The sequence below is a fragment of the Elaeis guineensis genome, chromosome 1, assembly GCF_000442705.2.
Source record: "Elaeis guineensis isolate ETL-2024a chromosome 1, EG11, whole genome shotgun sequence".
In the NCBI taxonomy this organism is placed as follows: Eukaryota; Viridiplantae; Streptophyta; class Magnoliopsida; order Arecales; family Arecaceae; genus Elaeis; species Elaeis guineensis.
Genome location: NC_025993.2, coordinates 102,071,839 through 102,079,949, shown reverse-complemented (window position 1 = coordinate 102,079,949; position 8,111 = coordinate 102,071,839).

Below are 8,111 nucleotides of genomic sequence, written 5' to 3'. Positions count from 1 at the left end.
AATTAATTATAAAATTAAGATGAGCAAATTTAAAAGAGCATAGACTTTTACCAAATAGTAACTTAGATGTGTTCATGACTGCAATAATAGCCTGAAGCACCTGAATGGGAAAATGGCCACAACATTCGTATGACAGCAAAGTAGAATGTCTCTGATTGTGAAAACTGAGTGCGACCTACAGCAAGGAAAGGTGCTTCAATTTGACTTACACAGTTGAAAATGGTGAGGCACATATGCAAGCAATCTTGATGAAAGATGTGATAATGCAAAAATTTATTTCACTACAAGTTTACTCATTTATATGCATAATTAATGGGCATATTAGTTGGTTATAATTTATAATTACTTGGTTATAATTCATAATTACTTGCAACTAAACATAATTGTTGAATCTTTTTGTGTATCCTGAGCTTGTGGCAACAAAAATCTTCTTGAATATAGAAATGTATGCATGGATAGTCATAAAAATGAAAAGTAACAGTAACGAACCCCATGGATCATGTGTAACAGTGACCTAAGATTTCCGTTACAAGTGAGAACATGAATTATTCTACCCACACAATCAGTCGAACCTCTTCTTCTTTTTCCTTTAAAAGATGCATGAAGGATGATCCAAACAATCTTATCAAACTTGCACCTTCAAACCTGTGTGGAGTTTCATTGTTTTTGCATCTACCCCTGAAAAATCATGGCTCGCATCTTCTCCAAACTCTCCAAATATGATTTCACTTTACTTTTTCTTCAGCAAAACATCTGGTCCAAGAGAAAATTATTGCATGCACCAAGTGCAAGTGAACAAGGGCAAATCCTAGAGCATATGCATGGTAGAAAGTGCGTAATCAGGAATCGATCAAATACAAGGGGTCGCGTGGCATGTTATCCACCATGGGATTTGTGCAATCCAATTGCATCGGGTGCATGCAATACGGAGATCTAGTCCAGACAACTTTTATGCCCCAACAAAGGGTGAATATATGAAAGAGCAAAGAGAAAAAAAATTTAGTACAACAGGCTGGTAGCAGCTAAAATGGAGCAATAATAAGTTGGTTTTTTTTGCTAACATTTAAAAAGATGATCTTAAAGATTTCTAATGTAATCCCATAGTATTACTAGTTGTCCTAAAGGTAATATGCAGGATGAGACTGTCACGCCCCGAATCCAGTATTTGAGTTGGCCATATGACATGGCCACATAAACCCTAGAGCGATGCCCTAGAGATCATATAAAGCCTAAAATAAATATGAATTCAAATATTTCTATGTAACCAAATAAATACTAAACATATCAATCGAGTTGATCCACCAAATTAAATAGTCAACTTGTTCAATTATAATTATTCGAATGTTTAATAGTATCAGAAATTGAACTAGCTAATATACTAAGTATTCCAATTCTCAATGCTTATTTTAATTCTTCTTCTTCCTTGTTGCCATCACCTCTTATCTCCATGTCGCACTAGTTTTCTCCACATTTTTTTTCTAGCTTTCATGCTACCCAAAGCTCTATAGCCATAAAGATCTATGGGCAAACCAATATGAATCCTTTTTAGACTCTTCCCATCCCTTTTTTTATTGTTTATTTTAAAGAGATGTAGTCCCACATGGGGAGAGACTATCCAACAAATCTCTCTTTTCTGACTCATGTAGAAGGTTTCACCAAGCCTGCTTTCTCTCTACAAGCAATCAATTTATTCATGAACAATGCTTTAGTTATCATATATGATCCATTGTCATCCGTATGGATTTTCTCAAGATAAAATGTTGAGAAAAAATATCTCGAGATTCAATCCATAATAAGTCCAGAACGAGATCTAGGATGACGAACGGAGTCCAACGAGCTCAAAAACAGCTCAAATATAGTCTAGACGGCAAAAATACACGTGAAGAAAGTCCGAGAGTAGATGGTACGACCCACGGACCGTCGGAGGGGCCCACAGGCTGGCGTAGGCCGACAGCGGCACGGGCCAGGCCCAGCAACATGTTGGGCCGGCCCAGATGCGCTGGCATAGCCCGCGCGGGTGCCCAGGCCCACAAAGGTATCGCGGTCCACCATGGACCACAAGGTTTGGCACGGTCTACCGGTCGTGCATGGACTGGATGGCAGGGATTCATCCAACACACGATCTGACGACCTGGTGGAGTGTGCGATCCGACAGCTTAAAGAGCCGTCAGTCAAGATCGGATGGCTGAGGCAAATTCGGGTTTGATCAGGACTATGGGGGCTGTGTTTTGGCGCGATCGGACAGCTGTGAGCCAATTCGGTGAAGATGCGATGGCCACAATTCATACTGATTGTGATCAGGAGATCAGAGGGCTGATTCTCTACGATTGGATGGTTCTAATTCGAGCCAGTCACGATCGAACAGTCCAAAATTGATCTAAAGTTTGTTTTGGATTCTATATCCTAAGAAAACACCGTTTTGATGATTCTGAAGGCTATATTGTTTCGATTGACGAGCCGTTTGTTGCGTAGGATAGCTGGTGACGTTTTAATCATGTAGAGAGGCTTCAAAAGAGGTTTCAAAGAGCTTTTGTAAAAATTTTGGAGCTTCTTGTTGAGAAATCTTCGTACAAGGGTTGAGTGATGAGTTCCCCTTGTATTTGTTTGATTTTCTTTCTTTCATAGTGAAGCTTGCACGCCCCATAGAGATAGACTTGAGGCCAATCCACATTATCTTGATTTATTTGTGATATTTTTCTCTCTCTTTCTTCTTTCTTCCTCCCTCAACAAGTAGTATTAGAGCACAACAATTGATATCAGAGTCTCGTTACCATAGACAAATGGTACCAGATGATCCAAACAGAAGTGGTGTTGATCGAGATTGGAGATGGAGAAGACAAACACAATCAAAGTGGAGATCAACCACTTCGACGAGAACAATAATTTCTTCTTGTGGAAAATGAAGGTGAAGGACATGCTCATCCAATATAGATTGATCGATGCTCTCTTGTATGAGAAGAAGCCAACCACCATGGAGAAGAAGATCTGGGAGCAACTACAGATGTAGACAGTGAGTACCATCCACTTGTACCTGATGGATGAGGTGGTGATTCATGTACTTGACGAGACTTCTCCGACGGTGCTGTGATCGAAAGTCGAGGAGTTGTACATGACGAAGTCCCTCACCAATACTCTTTCTCTGGAGGCAGTTCTACCAACTACGGATGGATGAGGGACAGAGCGTGCAGGAGCATCTCAGCCACTTTCAGAAGATTCTCATCGATCTTCTCAATGTAAGAAGGTTGAGAAAAAGACCAAGCAATTGATCTTACTAACGTTGCTTCCTCCTTCGTATGAGTCCTTGGTGACTGTTCTTCTAGTAGAAAAGAGCACCATCAAGATGGATGATATCACTATGATGATTCTTCAGAATGAGATTCTCAGACAAGAGAACCAAGCTTCGAGCTCAGATGACGATAACTCAGCTTTGGTGGTTTTCTGGAGTAGGTGGTAGCAGATGGAGTGACAGAGGATCGCGAGGAGGATGATCTAGGTCCAAGATGAGGGACCCCAGCAAGATCAGATGCTATCGATGTGATGAGTTGGAATATTGTGTCAGAGATTGCCTTCAACTCAAAGATCAGACGAGGACTACTACAGCGACGGCTAGTAGCGAGTCAAAGGATGATGTCCTAGTAATATCTGACAAGATATCTACTTTTTCTTAGCAGTGGATTTTAGATTCTACATGCACCTATCATATATATTACAGAGAAGAGCTGTTTGACTTCCTGAAGAGCAATGAGGGCACTATTCATCTGCCTGATGGATCAAGCTGTACGATCAAAGACATCGAGATGGTTAGCTGGAATATACATAATGGTGTAGTGAGGAGATTGAATGAGATCTGATACATATCCGATTTCAGACAAAATCTTATCTCACTGAGTAGACTGGATTCAAACTGCTACAGATGGATAGCTGGTGATAGAATCTTGAAGGTTATGTGCAGCGATAGGGCTATTTTGAAGAAAAAGAAGAGGATGAAAGGACATTACTACCTGACAGAAAGTCTAGTGCAAGGTGGAGCTTCAGGAGCCAGGAGAAGCCCAGAGTGAGATAAAACTCCAGATGGAGGTGGATCGAGCACGAGATGCGAGATTACGAAGGATGAGAGGCAACATTGCAGAGTGAAGTTCTTATTGCCGCAGGAGATTTCTCCGAGCAGATCCTTGGTCAAAGTGGATACAGCCCATGACGAAGGTAGGATCGAGCGGCCTAGCTCGACTCTCACGTTTATCCATTCATGAGATAGCAGACGTGCCCCAAAGTATGGGGGCAAAATGGATCATAAGCTTTTAGAGACAGATGGAGGCCGAACATCAAGTCGAGATGGAGATTGTTGAGAAAAAAATATTTTGAAATTTAATCCAGAATAAGTCCAAAACAAGGTCCAAGATGATGAACGAAGTCCAACGAGCCCAAAAATAACCCAAATAGAGTCTGAACAACGAAGATACGAGCAAAGAAAGCCCGAGAGCAAATGGTACGGCCCACGAGCCGTCGAAGGGGCCCATGGGCCTGCGTAGGCCTACGACGGCATGGGCCAGGCCCGACAGCGCATTGGCGTTGGACCAGCAGTGTGCTAGGCCAGCCCAGACATGCAGGCGTTGCCTGCACAGGCACCTAGTCCCGCAGAGGTATCGCGGTCCACCATGGACCATAAGGTTTGGCACGGTCTACCAACCGTGCGTGGATCAAACGGTGGGGATTCATCTAGCGCACAATCAGACGGCCTGATGGAGTGCGCGATCTGATGGCCCAAAGAGCCATCGATTGAGATCAGACGGCTAAGGTGAATCCGGATTTGATCAGGACTGTGGGGGCTGTGTTTTGGCACAATCGAATGGCTGTGAGTCGATCCAGTGAAGATCCGATGGCCACAATTCATGCCGACTATGATCAGGAGATTAGAGGGCTGATTCTGTGCGATCAGACAGCTTTGGTTTGAGCCGATCTTGATCGGATGGTTCAAAATTGATCTAGGGTTTGTTTTGGATTCGGTATCCCAAGAAAACACTGATTTGATGATTCTAGAGGCTATATAGCTCCGATTGATGAGTCGTTTATTACGTAGGATAGTTGGTGACATCTTGATCGTGCAAAAAGACTTCAAAAAAAATTTCAGAGAGCTTTTGTAAGGATTTTGGGACTTCTTGTTGAGAGATCTTCGTACAAGGGTTGAGTAGTGAGTTCTTGTATTTGTTTGATTTTCTCTCTCATAGTGAAGCTTGCACGCCCCATGGAGGTAGACTTAAGGCCAATCCACGTTATCTTGATTTATTTGTAGTATTTTTCTTCTCTTTTTTCTTTTTTCCTCCCTCAACAAGTGATATTAGAGCACAACATAAAACAACTTCATCTCCAAAGTATTCCAAATCCAATGATATCTCACATCAATGTGCTTGGATCTCAAATAAAATATTAGATTCTTTGAAAGATGGATGCTGCTTTGATTGTCATAATAAAATATATGCTTCTCTTGTTCTAAGCCTAACTCCTATAGGAAAGTTTCATCCATAAAAGTTCTTTCCAAGCTTCTGTAACTATAATATACTCGACTTTTATAGTAGACAAAGCAACACATTTTTATGATTTAGATTGTCATGATCTGCTTCTCCCGAAAAAGTCATCAAGTATTCCGATGCACTTTCTAGAATCTATATCACCAGCCGTGTCTGTATCTGTGTACCCATCCAACACAAGTTTACCTTAAACAGATCGTAAAAGTGCCTCGAAGATACCTAAGGATCTATTTAATAGCTGTCCAATGTTTCTTACTAAGATTAGAGAAAAATCGACTGACAATACTAACTGCATAAGCAATATCAGACCTTGTATAAACCATATAGTACATCAAACTACTAACTGCAGATGTATGAGGAATTTTCTTCATTTCTTTTTTATCTTTCTCACTTGTAGGATATTATATGGAACTTAATTTGAAGTGACCTACAAATAAAGACAAAATTGGTTTAGACTTGCTTATGTTGAACCTTTCAAATATCTTTTTGATATATCTCTCTTGAGATAACTAAAATTTTTTGCTCTTCTCATCATGAGTAATTCTCATGCTAAGAATTTGTTTAGCCAGTCTCAAATCCTTCATAGCAAAGAACTTACTCAACTTTCTTTTCAAGCTTTCAATCTTTCTAGCATCATGGCTAATGATCAGTATATCATCAACATAAAGTAAGAGAATAATAAAGTCTTCATTAGAGTATTTCTTTATAAACACACAATGATCAAAAATGATTTTGCTATACTCATGGTTCATCATGAAGGAATCAAACTTTTTATACCACTGCCAAGGTACCTACTTGAGTCCATACAATTTTTCTTTAATTTGCATATAAGATGTTCTTTGCTTTTAATTGTAAATCTTTCTAGCTATTCCATATAAATTTCCTCCTCTAGGTCTCAATAAAGAAAAAAAAATTTCACATCAGATTGTTCAACCTCCAAATTCATACTTATAGCTAAACCAAAAATAACTTGGATTGAAGACATCTTGACCACGGGTGAGAAAATTTTTTCAAAATCAATACTCTTTTTCTGATCAAAACCCTTTACAATCAATCGTGCCTTGTTCCTTGTTATAAACTCTTTTCTTCAATTTTCAATCTAAACAACCACTTATTTTTGAGTGTTCTCTTATCCTTAAGTAGTTACACCCACTCAAATATGCTATCCTCATTCAAGGATTTTATCTCTCTCTTGCATGGCTTTTAACCACTCTCTCTTTTATTCATGATTTATAGCCTCTTAGTAGCATTCTGGTTCTCCCCCATCAGTGATCATCACATACTCATGAGAAGAATATCTCTAGAAAGGATGATGCTCTCTGGTGGATATTCTCAACTAAAGCTCAACTAGTGGTTCTGGAAGGGCTTGCTTAGCATACTCATCTGGCATATCATTATTAAAGATGGATTCATCAAATGCGTTATCATCATCTTCCTGTACATTTTCTCTGTTATCATTATTCATCATAGTAGGAGGCACTGGATCCAAATCAACATAACTTCTAGTGATAGACTTTGACTTTTCTTTTTTTTTTCAAAATCTTTAATAATTTAATCTTCTAGAAACACAAACATCTCTATTTCTGATAATCTTTTTATCAATTGGATCCCATGTGCATAATCTAGGAAGATTCACTATTTAGACTTTTCTCTTTTTTTTTTTAATGTAATGGGCAGTGATACCACCTGTGGTTTATTATTAAAGTAGAAAATTACAAAGGAAGACATTAAGCAACATCATGCTGCCTGTTCTAGTCGGTCAAACTCTCAAAACTTTTGGAGTCAGACACTCTGAGAAAAATATCTCTTGTAAAAGACTTTTTTGAATTCTTCCCATGTAAAGAGTGCATTATTGGTCCTAACTTTTCAATCCCCATTTTCCACCAGTAGGCTACCTTGCTTTGTAATATGAAAGTGGCAAAAATAACCTTCTTCTTGACAGGACATCTCGGGCCTAGAATACTATATTATCTTCAACCAGCATTCAACTTCCATGGGGTCCAAGGTTTCTATGAATGTTGGTGGTGCATACTTTTTGAAGTCTATCAAATTGATGTAATATTCCAGCTCCCTATTACTATTGAGGCTACCGCTCCTCCATTAGTTGTTACATAATCTACTCTTGTTGTCCTTGCTGCACCTCCAATATTTTTTTCATATCTTCCTTAGTAATAGCTTGTTGTTGAACTAATACTTGCATTAATTGGAAAGTAGTAATTTATTTTTTGGGCTAAATTTCGGGTTCACCTGTGGCCTCTGTCTTAGAAGTGATTTCAACAGGTCCATTAAGATGCTCTTGTTGATGTGTATCACTAATCGGTGAGGGTGGGATATCTTCCTGCCATCTAAAAAGCTCCAAAGCAATAAAGCCATCAACAAATCGAGTAAGCCTCCTATTACACCCACAATCACTCTCTCGTGCCATATCAATCTGTATAGGTTCTTGTTAGGATCACAAATCACTTTAGTCAAATTGGTTTATAAATATGTCAAAAATGCGCCACATATTAGTTTATTCCAATCTAAAGATCTACCCATATACACTCTTCCTGAAGCAAATCCTAGGATTCCTAACCTAGGCTCTAA